This window comes from Staurois parvus, unplaced genomic scaffold (assembly GCF_062004578.1).
Source record: "Staurois parvus isolate SC_StPar_1 unplaced genomic scaffold, SC_StPar_1.0 ptg000414l, whole genome shotgun sequence".
In the NCBI taxonomy this organism is placed as follows: Eukaryota; Metazoa; Chordata; class Amphibia; order Anura; family Ranidae; genus Staurois; species Staurois parvus.
In genome coordinates this window covers 5,865,985-5,885,489 of record NW_028318210.1, presented here as the reverse complement: position 1 = coordinate 5,885,489, position 19,505 = coordinate 5,865,985, and the positions used below count along the sequence as shown (strand labels likewise).

Sequence of the window (19,505 nt, the reverse complement as noted above, 5' to 3'; positions counted from 1 at the left end):
TCGTTGGTGTCAGTGGGGGGAGGAGTAGTGCCCCATCGTTGGTGTCAGTGGGGGGAGGAGTAGTGCCCCATCGTTGGTGTCAGTGGGGGGAGGAATAGTGCCCCATCGTTGGTATTAGTGACACAAATGATGGGGCACTATTCCTCCCACTGACACCAATGATACTTACCTTGCTGACCCCTGCTCCAGCCTGGGCTCGCTCTCTCACTTACCTGTCAGCTGTCTTCCTTCTCTGGCCGCTCTCCTCTTCACTCGCTCCCTCGGTCTTCTTAGATGTCCGCGCGCTGCCGCTTGGCTCCTCCTCTCCAAGCTCCACCTCCTCGTCGGTGATTGGCCGCCTGTGTGCCTCTCCTGAGCTACAGTTCCGGTGGCCAATCAGCCGCGAGGAGGCGGAGCTGCTGAGCGATCTTGGAGGTGTGGCCGGGTGACAGCAGCGTATCATCCCGCCCACACATCGCCGGAGACTGCAGCGGTGTCTCTGTTCCTAAGACCATCGGAAATATGTGTTTTCCGATGGTCTTAGGCGACCCCTGGGAAATGGTCGTTCGACCCCCAAAGGGGTCGCGACCCCCAGGTTGAGAACCGCTGGTCTAAATGGTTAGCACTTCCACCTGGCAGTACTAAGGTCGTTGGTTCAAATCCCAACCACAGCACCACCTGCCTGGAGTTTGTATTTTCTCCCTGTGCCTGCGTGGGTTTTTTTGGGGTACTCTGGTTTCCTCCCACACTCCAAAGACATGTTGATAGGTTAATTGGATCCTGTCTAAATTGGCCCATGTATGTGTATATATGAATGTAAGTTAGGGAAATTAGATTGTATGCCCCTTGAGGGTTAGGTACTGATGTTAATGTACAATATATATGTAAAGCGCTGCGTAAATTGATGGCGCTATATGAGTACCTGAAATAAATAAATAAAATCATAGTAAGTAAGTTCACTTCTCCTCTATAGTGTTGTGTTTGGGTTGAAAAGTCAAGTGTGATGCTTTTGCTTTTTTTTGTTTCCCCAAATGCCGATACCATCTTTTCTAGTTTTGTGTTTGCAATAATGCAGAATATTTTTTCTTTTGTTGCGGAATGGTTTTATCGAGTATGAATGTGGAACTCTGGAGATCTGGAGGCATAGCATTTATATCTTATGACTGACCATTGACATTAAGATAAATTCTAGGCAGACTGCTAAATATACTTCTGTGAACTGCCTAATCTGCAAAAAGATTTTGGCTCTGTCCAACTTTTTTTTTTTTTTTTTTTCTCTTTTGCGTTTCATATATCTCTGATGGCACTGCTGATAGTGTGGTGACCTCCCTTTCTCTCTTACATTTAAATAAGACCTACCCCAGCTGCACCCACAAGAAAAAAACATATACTATGTAATACGTTACAGATAAATAAGTACACTTACCTATGTCCATGCTGCTTTTTTCTTCTTTTGGATCTCTTCAGGCTTCTGTGCAGCCAGTCCCCTTGCTCTGTCTTGCGAATGTGCCTTGTAATGGTACTCTCATCTTTGTTAAATAAAACAAAAACCTGCAACATGCTGTGAGCTTTGTCACTTGTGATTTACATAGTAACATAGTTAGTCTGGCTGAAAAAAAAGACAAAAGTCCATCCAGTTCAACCATTCCAAAAAAAAAAAATGTTATAATCCTATACTCACAGTTGATCCAGGGGAAGGCCAAAAAACAGCAAAGCATGATGTAATTTGCTCCTGCAGGGGAAAAAATCCTGATCCCCCGAGAGGCAATCGGATATTCCCTGGATCAACTTTACCTATAAATGTTAGTATCCAGTTTAATTCTGTGTATCCATGAAAGGATCCAGGCTTTTTTTTTTTTATAAAGCAATCCACTGAGCTGGCCAAAACTAACTCTTGAGAGAGTCTTTCACATTTTCACAGCTCTTACTGTGAAGAACCCGTTCCTTATTTGGAGATTAAATTTCTGTTCCTCCAGACGTAAAGAGTGCCCCTTGTCCTCTGTGATGACCTCAGGGTGAATAGCTCTACACCGAGTTCACTATATGAACCACTGATGTATTTATACATGTTGATCATATCTCCCCTTAATCTCCTCTTTTCAAGAGAAAATAAATTCAGTTCCTCTAACCTTTCCTCATAGCTGAGCTCCTCCATGCCTCTTAGCAATTAGGTTGACCTTTTCTGTTCTTTCTCCAGTTCCCCAATGTTCTTTTTGTGAATTGGTGCCCAAAACTGAACTGCATAGTCCAGATGAGGTCTTACTAATGCTTTGTACCGGGGTAATATGATATCTCTCTCTCTGGAGTCTATACCTCTTTTAACCTCTTGCCGACCGTGCATAGCCGAATGACGGCTTCACCGCGGCCGGCCAGTTCTGGGTGGACGTCATATGACGTCCTCCCAGAACGTGCTCTCCTGCGCGCCCCAGGGGGCGCGCACCCGGCGATCTCCGTGATCGCTGTGTCCTACGGACACAGCTGATCACTTGATGTGGTGAAAGCCTTTTACCACGTGATCAGCGGTGTCCAATGACACGCTGATCACAGGGAAATGCAAGTGCCGGTTCTCGGCTGCACTTTCCTCACGCTGTCAGATCGTGAGGAAAGTACTGCCGAGAACCGGCAGTTGTCAGAGCGGGGATTGGCACCGATCATCAGGGCACTGATGATCAGTGCCCTGATGATCGGTGCCCAGCAGTGACACCCGCAAGTTCCGCCCAGCAGTGCGCCCACTAGCCCCGCCCACCTGCGCCCAGCAGTGCCACCCACCTGTGCCCAGCAGTGCCACCCACCTGTGCCCAGCAGTGCCACCCACCTGTGCCCACCAGTGCCACCCACCTGTGCCCACCAGTGCCGCCCACCAGTGCCACCCACCAGTGCAGCCCAGCAGTGCTGCCAGTCAGTGCCCAGGGGTTGTGCCAGTCAGTGCCGCCAGTCAGTGCCCAGAAGTGATGCCAGTCAGTGCCGTCTATCAGTGCCCATCATCAGTGTCACCTATCAGTGCCGCCTATCAGTGCTGCATATCAGTGCCGCCTATCCGTGACCCCTAATTAGTGCTGTCTATCAGTGCCGCCTATCCGTGCCACCTCATTAGTACTGCCTATCAGTGCCCTTTAGTGCTGCCTATCAGTGCCCATCAGTGCCGCCTATCAGTGCCCATCAGTGCCGCCTCATCAACGCAAATCAGTGAAGGAGAAAAAATACCTGTTTGAAAAATTTTATAAAAGATACAAATAAACTTTTTTTTTTTTTTTTCAAATTTTTTGCACTTTTTTTAATTTATAGCGCAAAAAGTAAAGCGTCCAGTGGCGATTAAATACCACCAAAAGAAAGCTCTATTTGTGAGAAAAAAATGATCAAAATTTCATATGGGTACAATGTTGCATGACCGCGCAATTGTCAATCAAAGTGCGGCAGCACTGAAAGCTGAAAATTGGCCTGGTAAGGAAGGGGGTATAAGTGCCTGGTAGGCAAGTGGTTAATACAAGAGAAGATTTTGCTCCCTTTAGAAACTGCAGCTTGGCATTGCATGCCATTATTAAGCTTGTGATCTACCAGAACCCCCAGATCCTTCTCCACCATTGATTCCCCCAGTTGTACCCCCCTAGTATGTATGATACATGAATATTTTTAGCCCCCAAGTGCAGAACCTTACATTTATCAACATTAAACCTCATTTGCCACATAGTTGCCCAATTACACAGAGCACTGAGATCGGCTTGTAAATTGAAGACGTTATTCCACTGCATAGCTTGGTGTCATCTGCAAAGATTTAAATGGGATTTATAATCCCAGACCCTATATTGTTTATAAATATATTTAAAAGTAAGAGTCCCAACACTGAACCTTGGGGTACACCACTGACAACCCTAGACCATTCAGAGTATGAATCATTAACCACTACTCTCTGAATACGATCTTTTAGCCAGTTTTCTATCCATTTACATACAGATTTTTCCAAACCCGTAGACATTACCTTACACATTAGCCGTGTGTGGGGAACTGTGTCGAATGCTTTTGCAAAATCCAAGTATACCACGTCCACCGCCACCCCTCTGTCCAAGTATACCACGTCCACCGCCACCCCTCTGTCCAAGGTTTTGCTCCCATCTTCGTAAAAAGAAATCAGATTTGTCTGATAACTTCTGTCTTTCATGAATCCATGCTGTCTGTTGCGTTAAAATATTTTTTCCAGCAAGAACTCATCTATATGGTCTTTTATTAAACTTCCCAGTATATTCCCAACTATAGAAGTTAAACTAACAGGTCTGTAATTACTTGGTAAAGATTTTGACCCCTTTTTTAAATACTGGCACCACATTGGCCTTACACCAATCCAGTGGTACTATGCCAGTCATTAAAGAGTCCCTAAAAACTATAAACAATGGCTTTGAAAAAACAGAGCTCAAATCTTTAAGGACCCGTGGGTGTATGCCATCCAGTCCAGGTGCTTTATTCACCTTTATTCTGTCTACATGTTTCTGGATCATATCAGTTGTGAGCCAATGTGGATCATCTGGAGCTGTGTCAATACCATCCTCATTATGGACAAGAGCTCCCCCATGCTCCTTTGTATACACAGACCTGAAGAAGGGATTTAATAAATTTGCCTTCTCTTTGTCCCCAGTCACCCACTCTAGACTTAAATTGGTTGTAAAGGCTCAAAGTTTTTTTTTATATTTCAATCTTTTTATTGAAAGGATCAAATCTACAGACCAACAAATGAGAGATATGGCACTTCTAGGATAATATTCACATGTGAAGATAGGTGACATTGTACAGAAAGATTGAGGAATCGGACATAGCTTACATGTATGGGACCAGGAAGTCCCTCTGGTGTAACCTACAGATAAAGAGGTTAAGCTGCAACAGTACATATTGCACTATGAAAAAACGATTAATCATGAGTGAGATACATCAAAAGGTAATGTTGGAAACAAAAAGTATAAAAGAAGAATGAGAAAGGAAAATGAGAATAAGAGCAATGCACTCTACACATGAAGATAAAAAACCTTGTGTGTGCAGTAGTGCCCCCAGCCCCCCCCCTCCCCTTACCTGAGCCCCTTCGAGATTCATCAATGTGCACAACAACCTCGGCTGTCCTGGGTCTCTGCCACCTCATTGGCTGAGACAGCAAGCGGAAGCTGCTTGCTATGGGGGCACCTGACAGAATGGAGGTGTCAGGAGAGCCTGCGAGGTACTCGAGAGGAGGATCTAGGCTGCTCTGTGCAAAACCACTGCACACAGCAGGTAAGTATAACATGTTTTATTTTACAAAAAAAAAAAAAATAACCTTTTTAGCATCGCTTTAAGGGGCAGCAGACAGAAAAACACATAAATAGATCACAAACTGCAGCACCTTGTGAATCTTGTTACCTGATGAAGGATCCTAACGGGTCCAAAACTGTCATTGTGATGAGTTTATAACAAGGTGCTGCACACAATACACCCTGTACACACAAACATTTTGCGTTGCATTTCTATTTAAAACTGAGTGGGTTGTCAAGGTGGACATATAAATAAAAGTGGCACTATACTGCATCTGAGGACCACAAACTAAAAATTCTATTTAATTCATTTTTAATATTTACAGCACACTCATTCACATCTCCATGCTTTATTTTGCTGGGAAATCGCTTTGAAAAACACCACTTAGCATTTCTAACTGTGGCTATCTTTAGTAAGGGTGGATGATTCATGTAGCGTATACTTCCCGGAATTCATATGCCCTTAGCTCAGGCATGTAGGTAGGAGGGTGAGCTTAGAGTAGTAGTAAAGTCCCCTTGGTGATTTTTTTTTCTTTACCTACAGGTAAACTTATAACAAAGCTTACCTGTAGGCAAAATGAATATCTCCTAAACGTGTACAGTTTAGGAGATATTCGCTCCTTTATGACGTCGTCGGTGTATGTCTCTGAAGGAATGGCATACCCTTGCCCTTCCTAAAGAGTGCTTTGTCGTGGGCCGTGACTCCCACGCGCATGAAATCCAAATCAAGGCTTTGCTTCCATCTTCCTGTTTAAGATGTGTCGCACAAGCATGGCATCCGTGCCCCAGAGGACATCCGATTTGACGAAACACTTCAGGCGAAGCCAGGCTGTGACATCATTGCGTTCAATTGGAAGTTTACAGGAAGCCACCTTGTTTATCAGTCAATATTTGCCAAATTCTTTTATATCATTTTTATGTCCGTAGACTATGTTTTAATATTAAAGAGGTACTTGGAACGATGCACACGATTTGGAGTTCTGTTCTTTGTTTCTGAGATCTCCATTGGAGTGGGAGTGATCATTTTCTGCAGTGTATCTTGCCTGTTGATTGTTACCAGGATTTGCGGCTTTTTCCTAATTTTGTTAAATATTTTCTAGTAGTAAGTTATGGTTCACCTAAGTGCAATTCACATATTGCATTCACATACTAGTACATTATGCCATTTCTTTGCAGGAAATTTTTTTTTTTTTCCCGGTTTACTACCACTTTAACTGAAAAAAAACTCTCCTGAAGACACTTGGGATGTGTGACATCATTGGCCTCAGCCTGGTACCTAGGAAGTAACTGAATAAATGTAGAAAAAAATCAAGTAATTAAGTGTTCTTGCATGGCAAGACCACTTACTGTTATCTCACATATATATTCTTATTATTATAGCCAAATTTACCACCCTTATGCAGGCCATAGATGGGTCGAAAATCGGCCGATTTGTCGGCCGAAAATAAAATCGGCCGATTTTCGGATCGTTAGTGGGCGATTTGGTCGGCCGTTTTTCGGGATTTTGGCCGTTTTTTTTTTTTTGGTAAAGTTGGAAAAAAATCGGCCGATCGGCCGATTTTCGCGGCATTAATGGGCCAATCGGCCGATTTTTTTTTTACCGATAAATAATCTGCGCATGAGCAGTGACCTGCAAGAGGAAGACAAAAAGAAGAAGAGGAAGAGGATGAAGAAGAGGATGAAGAAGAGGATGAAGAAGAGGATGAAGAAGAGGATGAAGAAGAGGATGAGGATGAAGAAGAAGAAGATGAGGATGAGGATGAAGAAGAAGAGGATGAAGAAGAGGATGAGGATGAAGAAGAGGATGAGGAAGAGGATGAGGAAGAAGAGGATGAGGAAGAAGAGGATGAGGAAGAGGATGAGGAAGAAGAGGATGAGGAAGAAGAGGATGAGGAAGAAGAGGATGAAGAAGAAGAGGATGAAGAAGAGGATGAAGAAGAGGATGAAGAAGAAGAGGATGAAGAAGAAGAGGATGAAGAAGAAGAGGATGAAGAAGAAGAGGATGAAGAAGAAGAGGATGAAGAAGAAGAGGATGAGGATGAAGAAGAAGAGGAAGAGGATGAAGAAGAAGAGGAAGAGGATGAAGAAGAAGAGGAAGAGGATGAAGAAGAAGAGGAAGAGGATGAAGAAGAAGAGGAAGAGGATGAAGAAGAAGAGGAAGAGGATGAAGAAGAAGAGGAAGAGGAGGAAGAAGTAGGATGAAAATAAGAAGAATTCCAGTCCAGCAAAAAGTATCTCTGCAGAGAGCTCCGCTATTTCTGACAGTTCTCTGACAGTTCCTTCACATTTACAGCGGTTGAAACATTGTATCTATTTGTTTCCGAATAAAAACATCTGTATCCTAAATGGAAACAAATAGATACAATGTTTCAACCGCTGTAAATGTGAAGGAACTGTCAGAGAACTGTCAGAAATAGCGGAGCTCTCTGCAGGGACACTTTTTGCCAGCTGTAGAAGGGATGAAAATCGGCCAATTTTTTTTTTACCATTGATGGTAACGTCGGCCGCTTGAACGACCGAATTTTCGTTTTTTAAAAGAAAAATCTGCCGTTTTTTCTCCCCATCTATGGCCTGCATAACTCCTCCCACAGTTTTTACACTACATAGACAGTAATATACCGAAATGTGCGGATTGTTCCTGATTGGTGTGCTATTACTTTGTGGAACGTTTTGCCGAATGGTTCACAAAATATCGGCGTTTTTGTGGTGAAATTAGTCCCATAGGAATGAATGGTGGAATGTTCAAAACTAGAGTGGGAGCTGACAAAAGCTAGAGTGTGAGCTGAAAAATCAGGACATAATTTCTAAACTGCCACCACTCCCTCATTTTCAAGCCCACCTACACAAATCTTATATCAAAATGTTCAGCTATCCCTGAACATCAAAATGTCCACAGCTAAGCCATAGTCCTGATAGTTTTCACAATATGACCATTTGTTTGCAACTCACACCGCCCATTGACATTCATTGAAACTGCACTCTAGCCACCTCAAATTTGAAGGGTAATTTCTAAACTGCAACTCTGCCTTTATTTTTAATATTTCAGAGACATACTATGCATCAATGTAGGTCTGGGTCTTGTGATTCTCACAATATAAAGCTCTTTAGTGTAGGATTTAAAACTTTTAAACTACAACCGTTTGAAGATGGCAACCGCCAGTGAAGTGAGCAAGTTGGAGCAGTTTGTTTTTAACCGCTTTTCTCTGCCCTTGCTGTAGAGTGAGTTGCCATAGGAACCCAGGTGTGTGAGCAGGCAGCAGAGTGGAGGCAAGAACACTTCACACAATTTCCCCAGAAATTGTAGCTTTTCTAGTTATAATATACTTTCCTATCTATTTACTAATGCTAGCAGCATGAGGATTAAAATATTCAATGTTGATTTGACATAGTAAAGTTCCACTTTAAAGTTTACATGCAATTTATGTGGTATTATTATTATTTTTATTATTATACAGGATTTATATAACGCCAACCGCTTGCTCAGCGCTTTCCAATATGACGGGAGACAATACAGCAACAATGCAGTTCAATACAAGAGGGTTAGGAGGGCCTGATCCTTGGAGCTTACAATCTAGTAGTGTCCAATGGTTCTTTTGGGCCAAGAACAAAAATGTAATATATTGCATCTTACCAGTCTTTAGATGAGGTGGCTGTATTAACTGGATATGTTTTTCAGTACGAAGTACTTTTTCTGAAAGTGCAGAAAAATACCTCTTGAACTTTCTAGAATTCCAGTGTCCTTAATGTTTCCTGTGCACTTATCTTCTATCTCAAACCATGTAGTCTGTTTTCCCAGATATTTCTGTGGATTATAGAACACTTGCTTCATGTAATGGAGGTGAATCGTGGAGGATGTTTTTTTGTAGTCCAGGGAAATGGAATAAAACAGTTTGCGAAGTGCAAAATTAATAGCTGTTGATCCTGAGAATATTGTGTTTAAATAATTTCTTGTGCTCTATGCCACTGCTATTTATTATCAGTTAGCATTGTTCCTTGTTCTTTCTGTGGACTACAAACCTACCTCCCCATGCTATGAAGAAGAGAAGAGGGGGAGGTATTCTGTATTCATAGCACACTTTATGTCCTAGGGCAGGGGTGTCAAACTGGCGGCCCTCCAGGTGTTATGAAACTACAAGTCCCATCATGCCTCTGCCTTTAGGAGTCATGCTTGTAACTGTCAGTCTTGCAATGCCTCATGGGACTTGTAGTTTGGCAACAGCTGGAGGGCCACCAGTTTGACACCTGTGTTCTAGGGTAACAACACTGCCTCCATACATACAGTAGATTGAGTGAGTGTTGTCAAAGGGAAAAAGAAAACTAGTGCAGCTACCACAACTGGTAAGCTGCAATATATTCATTTTTGTTTTTCAGTTTAGTTAAGCTTTAAATGAGACACACAGGATATGTTCACTGTGTACTCCGAATTATAAAAATTTAATTTCCTGCCATGCTTCTGTTATTTTAGAAGTTATGTGCTTGTGAAAAAACCCTAAAAAACAGTTTGTTCAAAAGATTTTTTTTTTTTTTTTTGAGGGGGGGGGGGGTGAAGCTTTTAGTGAGTTCCCTGTGTCTCTTGGCCGTACTCCATGTAATATGTATTCTCACGCTCTTTACTGGAGCACACATGCCTAGCTTCCACAGAACTCCATAGCAAAGCTCTATGCTAGTGTTATAGGTGGGGCATTGCAAAAAAGATTTGATCTGTCTATTCTTTCCATTCTTTCCTATCCTTTTTTTTTTTTTTTCCCTTTTGTTGTGAAGTCAGATGGCAGATAGAGGCTGTTAAGCCCAGGGGAAACCTATTCTTGCGCACATAACAAATGCATTATGAGCAGAATATCTCTTGTCCTTTCAGATCAGCCGGGGACACGTTTTGTGACCCAGTGTAACCACTTAGCTGTCTTCTTGCCATAAACGTAGGGTTCATACACACTTGCTGCTCCTAAACTGACATTTTTGGGGCTTTTGGGGTTTTTTTTGCCTAAGGCTACTTTCACACTGATCCGCTTCAAAAACGCATAGGCATTTTTACCAAACTTTTGCCGTGCTTTCTGTGCCTTTTTAAAGGACATGTGGTTTAAAAACTGCACCAAAAACACTTCTCAGAGGTGTTTTTAAGGTGTTTTCCATTGATTTCAATGGGAAGATGCGTTTTTGGGGAGTTTTTTTCTTTTTAACTCGCCAAAAATGCCCCAAAGATTTTTTTTACAGAGTTTTTACACCCCAAGCGCAACATCAGTGTGAAAACATACATAGATATACATAGGGAAGCGTTTTTCTTGAGCTTTCCAGGTGCTTTTTTTAGCACAAAAATGCTTCAAAAACTCCTCAGTGTGAAAGTAGCCCAAGTCCCTGAATGCACATCTAGAAAAGCCTATGGGGTTGATTTACTAAAGGCAAATAAGGCTGTGCGCTCTAAGTGCTGTGGCTCTAAATCTGAGGTGAACATGCAAGGAAAATAAAACAAAAAACTGCATTCTGCTTGCACATGATTGGATGAAAGAAATCAGCTGAACTTCACCTCATTTCAAAGCTTCCCCTCGGATCTAAAGCAACTGCAATTGCAGTGTACAGCCCATGTGTCCATGCACACATAGGCTTCTAGAAGAGTTTTTAGGGGCTGTAGTGTTTAGAGTGTGAATGGAACCTAAGATGTTGATCCTGTCATTAAAATCAGTCTGTCTTCAAACAGATCAAAGTAAAGCACCTCCGCTTAACCGCTTCCCTGCCGCCCTATAGCAGATACACTGCTACAGGGCAGCAGGGGTGCGCAAAATTATGTGCATGTACATGATTTTGCATTTCTGGCTAGGGGTGCGCGAGCCCTACCCGCACTGCCATTCGCGGCTGTCAATCACTGGGTCCTGGCCTGGTGATTACCGAGGATCTCCGACGGAGAGAAGGGCTGCTTTGTTTACCAACAGTGCTCCTCCCTGTTGGCTCGGGCACACTGCTCTGGATGGCTGTGCACAACACAGCCATCCAGAGCAGTGTGCTTACAGTGAAGCACCAACACACCCCAGTAAAACATTCCCAGCACACAGTTAACCCTTTGCCCCTCATGATACCTGAATTTGATAGGTACCCGCTCCCACTTCCGCAGAGTTGTTCCCGAATCCCCCCCCCTGTTGTCTTCTGGGACACGTGACAGGTCCCAGAAGACTACGGGGTCATTCACAAAGCGCAGTGCTTCTCGTGCATGCACAGTGGGCACCCGGCTGTGAAGCCGTAAGCTGTCACAGCCAGATGCCCACACTGAAGATGCTGGCGCCAGGGAGAGAAGGCCGGTGAAAGCAGAACACTGCTAGACTGAGGAACAGGTAGACTGAGGAGCGGGCTCTTCTGCACAGTAGAGCCGAGCGGCTGGCCCAGTATTCTAACACGGCGGCGGGTAAACTGGGCCGGCCGCACCATATTTGCTCCATAAGATGCACAGACATTTCCCCCCATGTTTTGAATTCAGTGCATTAAGATTAAAAACCTTCTGCAAGCAGCTACCATTGTACAGAGCACTCAAGTATAACATTTTTGTTATTTTAACTTTAAGTGTCACAAAATGACACTTCATTCAACTCTATGCATTGTAGCAATTTGTTATACACTGCTGTGTGGTGGCATGCAGTTCAGTGAATTGTGCTGCACAAAATGCATACATGTTGCATTTTTTGGGCTCATTCACACCAGCAGCTGCTGGTGTATTCTGTTGGGAGCTGTCCAATGCACTGAATGCACAACACAGTGTAACCTCCCATTTTCTTTTTTCCTCTGAAATCAGGACAGGGCCTTGTCCCAACAGAACAAAAGTAAGTAAAAACTGAAACTAACCCCAGGTGGGGGTTGGGGATCAACAAACAAACGTAACCAGCGCTCCTGTCTTCATACAACCGAATAGATGCCAAAATGCCAACCGAAGGGGGTTGGGGATCACTTGATATACAAGACTTAAGCAGTTACAATTGAATTTTTAGAAATTAGAAAAAGACACAGCAAATGAATAAATACTTATAAGCCACTCTATCGTCCACCATGGTGGAGTTGTTTTTCCAGCAAAACCATATTTTTTTAAACTTGCGGGGGTACGCAAGTGGTTTAGTACAGAGACCGGTTGAAATTTACCAAACGCATCCAGAAACTTGTCATGGGACGAGAGGCTTGCTTCCAACACATTGCAATTGCTTTATGGGCATAAAATAACAGAAGATGTAGGAGGGTACGCTTAACCACTGTGTGAGCCAATGGCTGCACCAGCCCCAGCACACAATATTTCAGCTCAAGGGATACTATAATTTGCATAGTAGTTTTGGAATTTTGGAGCAGAGAAACCATACCAAGATAAGTAAATTCATCTACCCAGTTCAAAGAGAGGGTAGTGGAAGAGGAAGCCCGCGCCGTCTCATCCACCAGAAATAAAAGGGACTTATGCTGGTTGAACCTCAGACCTGTGAATCTGGAGTATGAGTTCATAATATGGAGGGCTTCCTGGAGGGAAGGCCCAGTGTCCTTTTAAAAACAATAGGAAATCCTCTTCATATAGATCCACCCTCTCCTCTAGCCATCCCACCTGGAGGCCACTGATCTCTGAGGAAACTTAAAAAGCTTCAGCTATAGGCTCCATTGCAATGGAGAAGAGGGACAGACAGAGAGGGGAACCCTGCCTGGTACTCCATTTGCAGTTGAAAAGGGGTAGAGAGAAGACCGCCCACCCGTATCCTAGCCAGAGGACCCGAGTATAAGGTCCGTAGCCATTTATGAAACATAACCGAAATCCCATCCTCCGTAACACCTCCCATAGATAAGCCCACTCTACCGTATCAAAAGTTTTTTCTCTGTATCCAATGTGGTGATTGTTTGGAAGCCTTTGTTTAGGTGTGATGTATGTATATTTGAGAACTGTCGGCGGATGTTGAAATCTGTGGACCTACCAGTCATAAAGCCTGGAATACAATAATGGGTATACGAGCGCTGGGGTAGCAAAGTATTAGGATATAAGGTCAGCCGCCAGCATATAAAGGAAATACCTGAATCCTCTAGTGTATAGTACAATAATAGAAGGAAATGCAGCGCTTCATACTGAAGTAAAACATGACATAAAATAAGATAAAAAGATGAATAAAAACTCTTAAAAAGTGCAACGTGGCATTCGTGATTCCTTAGATGGTTTATTTGAAATGACGTGACTTCTGTGGTTCATGAGAAGTGAGTATATAATGTACTAACCAGATAGCACATGTTAATGTGCGTTGGAGTGAATAAGCCCTACTCCAAAAGGTACTCTGGGAACCGGAACTCTGCAAACAGGTGATGTCGTCAGGTGGGATTATTATTATTAATAATATATATATTTTTTTTTTTTTGGGAGTTTACTGAGTCACAGCATTCTGTGCTGACTACTGCAGTGACTACTGCATGCCACAATATTTTGGTGCAAACCACAGTACCTCTGACCTAATTACATGTGCTTTGGTGTTCCATTGGGAACGCTGCACCCAAATTAAATTTTGTCTTTTTTTTTTCTTTTTCTTTTTTATCCCCCACGAATTGAGCTTTCTTTTGGTGGTATTTGCGGGTTTTTTATTTTTTGCGCTATTAAAAAAAAAAAACAAAAAAACTATTTTTGACTTTTTGCTATTAAACATGTCCAGTAAAAAAAGTCATCAAAAATTTAAGCCAAAATGTATTCTGCTACATTTCTTAGCTAAAAAATCCTAATATGTGTAAATTAATTGGTTTACGTGAAAGTTATAGCGTTTACAAACAGCGGTGTATATATATATATACTAGGCTTTTTTCGTTTTTTTTTTTTTTTTTTCTTTACACTAGCAATGGCAGTGATAAGTGACTGTACACAGCCATCCAAAGCAGTCTACATGAGCCGACAGGGAGGAGAACTGATTTGTTTACAAACAGTTCTTCTCCTCTTCGGAGATCCGCGGCAATCACCGGGTGATAGCTACGGTCGTGAATGGTGGCGTGGGTAGGACGTACATGTGCCCTCTACCTGGAAATGCAAAATCATGTGTATATATACGTGATTTTCCGCACATGTGCCGCCCTGTAGCAGTATTTCTGCTATATGGCAGTTGGGAAGTGGTTAACACACAGTGAGGTTTATTTACTAAAGCTGGAGAGGTTCACTTCTGCAAAAAAACGAATCCGCTTCCAGGTTTTTATTGCCAAAGCTTAATTGAACAAGCTGAGGTTAGAAGCTGATTGGCTAACATGCATAGCTACACCAGATCCTGAGTAAACCAGCTTTAGTAAATCTCCCACTGTCTGCATTCAGGGCCACACATCCACATGCCTGTCACATTTGGGAGAGTGGCTGTGTCCAAACAGCCACTGCATCCCCATAAACTTAAATTGTTTTCTATGTTCCCTAGTGCTGAGCCTGTATTGACTTGCAAATGATGTGAACAAGCCCTTAGACCGCATATTTACTTCACTGTTTGAGTTGCGCACCCAACATCAGGCAGAAAAAATTGGGGGTAATAGAGGGAGGTTCTGATACACACAAGTAGTACATAAAAAAACAGGTCCTACACACTATGCAACTTTTGTGTTTTTGTTGTCATAATCTCACTACTGGATTGGTTAGAACTACAGATAACATGGCACACTCCTTTGAAAAAAAAGTTTTAAGTGCTTGTGAGCTACTATGGTAAATGACAATTGTGCTAAATAGATCAATTAATTAAATAAAATAAATGCACACTTGGTTCGCTGACACTCAACACCAACTCGTGAATAGTGCTTATAACTAAATCTATACTACAGAAATTGTGCCACGCTCCTGTGATTAATATTCAAAAACTAATCATGTGATCCATCATCGAAAAAAAAATATAATAAATTTATATATATATATAGATATATATATATATATATATATGTATATGTGTGAAAAAAAATATTGAGCTATCAGTGTATGATATATCATCAAAAGTAATCCAATTGATATCTGTGAACATTGTATATCTAAGACCACCACATTAAATAAAATCAATAAAAATATATATAAAGTGTCCTCTTTGTGTTCTTATCCTGAAAATCCAGCATCAATAAATGGATTGGGTGCAATTTTCCTATGCGCTCACCTCAATTTTAGCCTGATTATTAGGCTAAAATAGCTTTTTGTCCTACAAGAACAGATGAAAACATTTTCCTGCGCCAGAAATCCTTCTCAGATAATGGATGGAACGTTGTAATATTATTATTATTATTATTCCACCTGGGGTCTCTCCAGTAAGCTGATCCCTGTGTTGGATATGGATGGATGGATGTCTCCCTTTCTCCTCCAAGGGTCTACTCCTTCCTTTTGTCTCCTCTCTCAAGTGCTCCATATTTATAGTATCAACAAAGAAGAGAAAACCTAGTGCCTTATCCTCTTTAGCCTTTTATTAGTTAAATTATACGTTATTCCACTCACATTTATTCAATATAAAACACGCTTTTTAGAATGGTAGAAAACCTCTGTGTGTGCAGCACACTTCCTATACTCGCCGTTAGATCCAGACAGGACAGCGCCGTGATGTCAGTGCCCCTCCCCTACGCGTTGGGCAATTGGGTCACGTGGCCTCATCAGGTGAAGCCACGTGACCCGTGGTTCACGTTACCCTTTAAACTCTAACACTTCTAGCAGCCTGTGTTTGTAAAAGCAAGGTTTTTTGCTCATCTTCCCCCTTCCTTATTTCCTGTGAGTGTTATGGTTTGTAGCTGGTATTCTTATCTGTAGCTGCTGTCCAAGGTTATTCTGCAGAGTTTAGAAAGTCTTTTGAGTGTATAGAAAGTGAAAGAAGAAATGTATGCCTTGTGACGTAATCATTGGTATATACGCTTGTAGGAAGTTTTCTATTAATCACTTAGCAGATGAGAGCACAAGCCATCTGTTGAGTCAAAACAGCACTGTTTTTAATAAATCATTTGTATTCCTCAAGTCCATGTCTGGAGTTCTCTGGTTTGCCAAAATTGCTACTACAATAGCTTTTGAAAAAAGTGCAAAAAATGTTTTTAGGGCCGGTTCACAACGGGCATTTCTAACACAGCTGGTTTGTGGTAGGATGATAACAGTGCTGATGCACTGATTGTGGCACATCACACTATTCTACTTTTTTATTTTCTTTTTAAACAAACTTTGTTGAAATGTCACAGTAACATTTTGTTAAGTTCTTTTGGCCACAGCACTTTGCGAAACAGTGGATTGCGTCACACTTCGCTGATAAAGGTACTATAGCTGTACTCTCAGGCCAGTGGGGAGGCAAGCTGTTTTGCCTTGTTAGCTGTGCGACTGCATTGGAATGGCCACCCAACACAATCATACTGCACTTAGTGTGAATGTAAATATACAGTGCTCAGAGGTGAATGTAGCCTATACCCAAAAACAAAAATGTAATCTGTAGCAGGTTATTTCTCCTTTTAGATGTGGTGGCTGCAATTTTCAGACATTTCCCTTTATTTTCACCTTGTAATCCTGAGAATAACACACTTTGGGGTTTATTTACTAAAGCTGGTTCACTCAGAATTCTGTGCATTTCTGCATGGAAACCAATCGGATTACAGGTTTTATTGCTAAATCTTAATTGAACAAGCTAAGGTTAGAAGCTGATTGGCTACCATGCACAGGTTCTGAGTGAACTGATTTTAGTAAATGAACCCTTTTGTCTCTGTTGGCTATATGGTATGTATGGAAGGAGCCATGATCCTCACCCTGGCTGGACTTTAGGCCCTCATGAACACTTGACATTTTAATAACACTGGTAACATTAGCTGTGTAAAGTCACGTTAAAAACTTGAGTTTTTCAGGGTTTTTAGCGATAATTTTTTTTTTTTTTTTTGCATTAGCGTTTAGCGGAAGTTTTCTGCATTTTTAGCATTTTTTGACCCCCCCAAAAAAAAGTCCAAAAATGCCAGTTTGCGGCGGATTATCGCTTTTTTTACAGCTAAAAAACTCCTCTAGAAACCCACTAGTTTTTTTTTGGGGGGGGGGGGGGGGTGTTTCCAGCTAAAAAAATGTCCCAGCCAAAAAACGTTGATTACAGTCTGTGTGCATAGACATATAGGATAACATGCTGGGGGGTTTACTGGCTGTAGAAAAAAACGTCAAAAATAAAAAATAGCCGCTGTAAAAACATCCCGTGTGCATGAGCGCTTAACATGTCTGCAATCTCCATTATATGGTAGTTGATGGGATTCATAGTTTATACACAGGAAGATATGATTGTGTTTTCTGCTAACAGGAAGTGACCTAACTGTATTTCTGCCTGCCTCACCAGCAATTTTCTATAATTGCTGAAAATGTTCTCAACCTGAAAAAAGAAAACTAATGCAGTCACCTATTAGCTAAGGGTTGGTAAGCTGCAATCTGACTTTTTTAAAATATGCTTTAAAAGTTAGTAGAATTCTATTTCTGAATTGGCTTCTGCTATCCCTTTTCCAAATGTCTCCAGCTTAAAGTGGAACTAATGGGAAATATTTTAAAAACAATATTTAATCCACAATGTAGTTATGTATACATCATCTAATTCTTCATCGTTTTCACATTCAGCTAGTATAAGTCCCCAAAGTTCTCTTGTGGTACGGCAGACTGGGAGAGGGAGGGACAGGGTAAACATACAAACACGGTGGGATCTACAGTATTTATAAATGTTTTTTTACCCTAGATTCACGCATTTTAAAATAGGATTCAATTAGAAAAAAATTAGAATCTTGAGTGAAAGTTTTGTGAAAAGATTTAAAAATAGACTGAAATGTATATGAAGTTAAAGCCAGATTCCAGAAAGGCAAGCATGCTACCCACTATACTGCGCTCTATTTGCTCTTCTGGTGCATGGAAAGGAAATGAAAATGTGGATGGGTTGTATTCATTGATTTCAGCAACTGCATAGTCTTAAATCTTATTCTGCTAGTCTTGGGTTTTTGTGTTCACTGCATCCCCTAAGAAAATATTTATGTTTGAAATATGGACTTTAAAATGTTACTAACCCCACAACAGTAAAATCGGTCTGTATATGCAGTAAAGCATGCTTGTTATACTCACTGTGGAACCTAAGGGGTTAATCCTCCACATTGTGTGAAAAGGCTGTTTGAACCTGTCTTCTCTGATCCTCCCTTTCTTTCACAGTCCCCAATCCATCTTCTAATAGTACAGATCTCTAGGCGACACTCTGCACATGCTCAGTTTGGTGTGTATTGCTAGGGAGCAGCACTGTCCAGACAGATGGTCAAGGGCCATGCAGCCTCATAGGACAGTCAGAGAATGAAAACTTCTCCTACAAGCTTTAACCAGTACTCGGCCAAACACTGATAGAAGTCACAAGACTGCTATATAATGTGGATGAGGAAAGGTATTCAGCAGTTAATATTTACTAAAAAAAATAGCTTTTCTGTGTACTGTGGGAGATCAGAGATTGGTGAATTCAGGGTCTTCAGTTTAGTAACACTTTAATTAACCGCCTCCCGCCCGCCATATAGTAATATGACAGACGCAAGGTGGTTCTCTCGTTCTGGGAGGACGTAATATGATGTCCTCCCATTCTAACTGCGAATGCACGGCTCCCGGAGTGTGCAGCTGGGCGATCGGCTGTGCGCTGTGTCCCTCGGACACAGCAGATCACCGATCCACGGAAAGAGCCAAAGATGTCGGCTTGGTCATGTGATCAGCTGTGTCCAATCACAGCTGATCACATGTACACCGGGAAATGCTGGTTGTCGGCATTTCTCTCCCCACAAGCTGTCACGATGACAGCTCGTGAGGAGAGGAGAGCCGGTAATCGGCATTCCTCGGAGGGGACATGGGCACTGATGATCAGTGTGCCCTGATGATCTGTGTAGCCCCAGCAGCGCCACCTGTCAGTGTCCATCAGTAACTGCTCTCAGTGCTCATCCATGCCACCTGCCAGTGCCCTTCAGTGCCACATCATTGCCACATATCAGTGCCCATCTGAGCTGCCTCTCTGTGCCACCTTTCAGTGCCAGTCAGTGCCACTTATCAGTGTGCATCAGTGCAGCCTATCAGTGCCATATATGAGTGCTGCCTTTCAGTGCCCATCAATGATGCCTGTCAATGCCCATCAGTGCAACCTATCAGTGCCCAACATTTTCTGTGGTTTTTGGTTTTAAGAAAAAATAAAAAACCCAGAGGTGATTTAAATACCACCAAAATAAAGCTCTATCTGTCACAAGAAAATGATAGAAATTTCATATGGGTACAGTGTTGCATGACCGCGCAATTGTCATTCAAAGTGCAACAGCACTGAAAGCTGG

General features: G+C 42.1%; 1 protein-coding gene across 5 annotated transcripts in view; it reads left to right on the top strand.

Moving 5' to 3' along the window:
- The window catches only part of UBR1 (ubiquitin protein ligase E3 component n-recognin 1), a 236,491-nt gene that overhangs the window by 25,090 nt on the left and 191,896 nt on the right, over window positions 1-19,505 (top strand). The window lies entirely within an intron of this gene.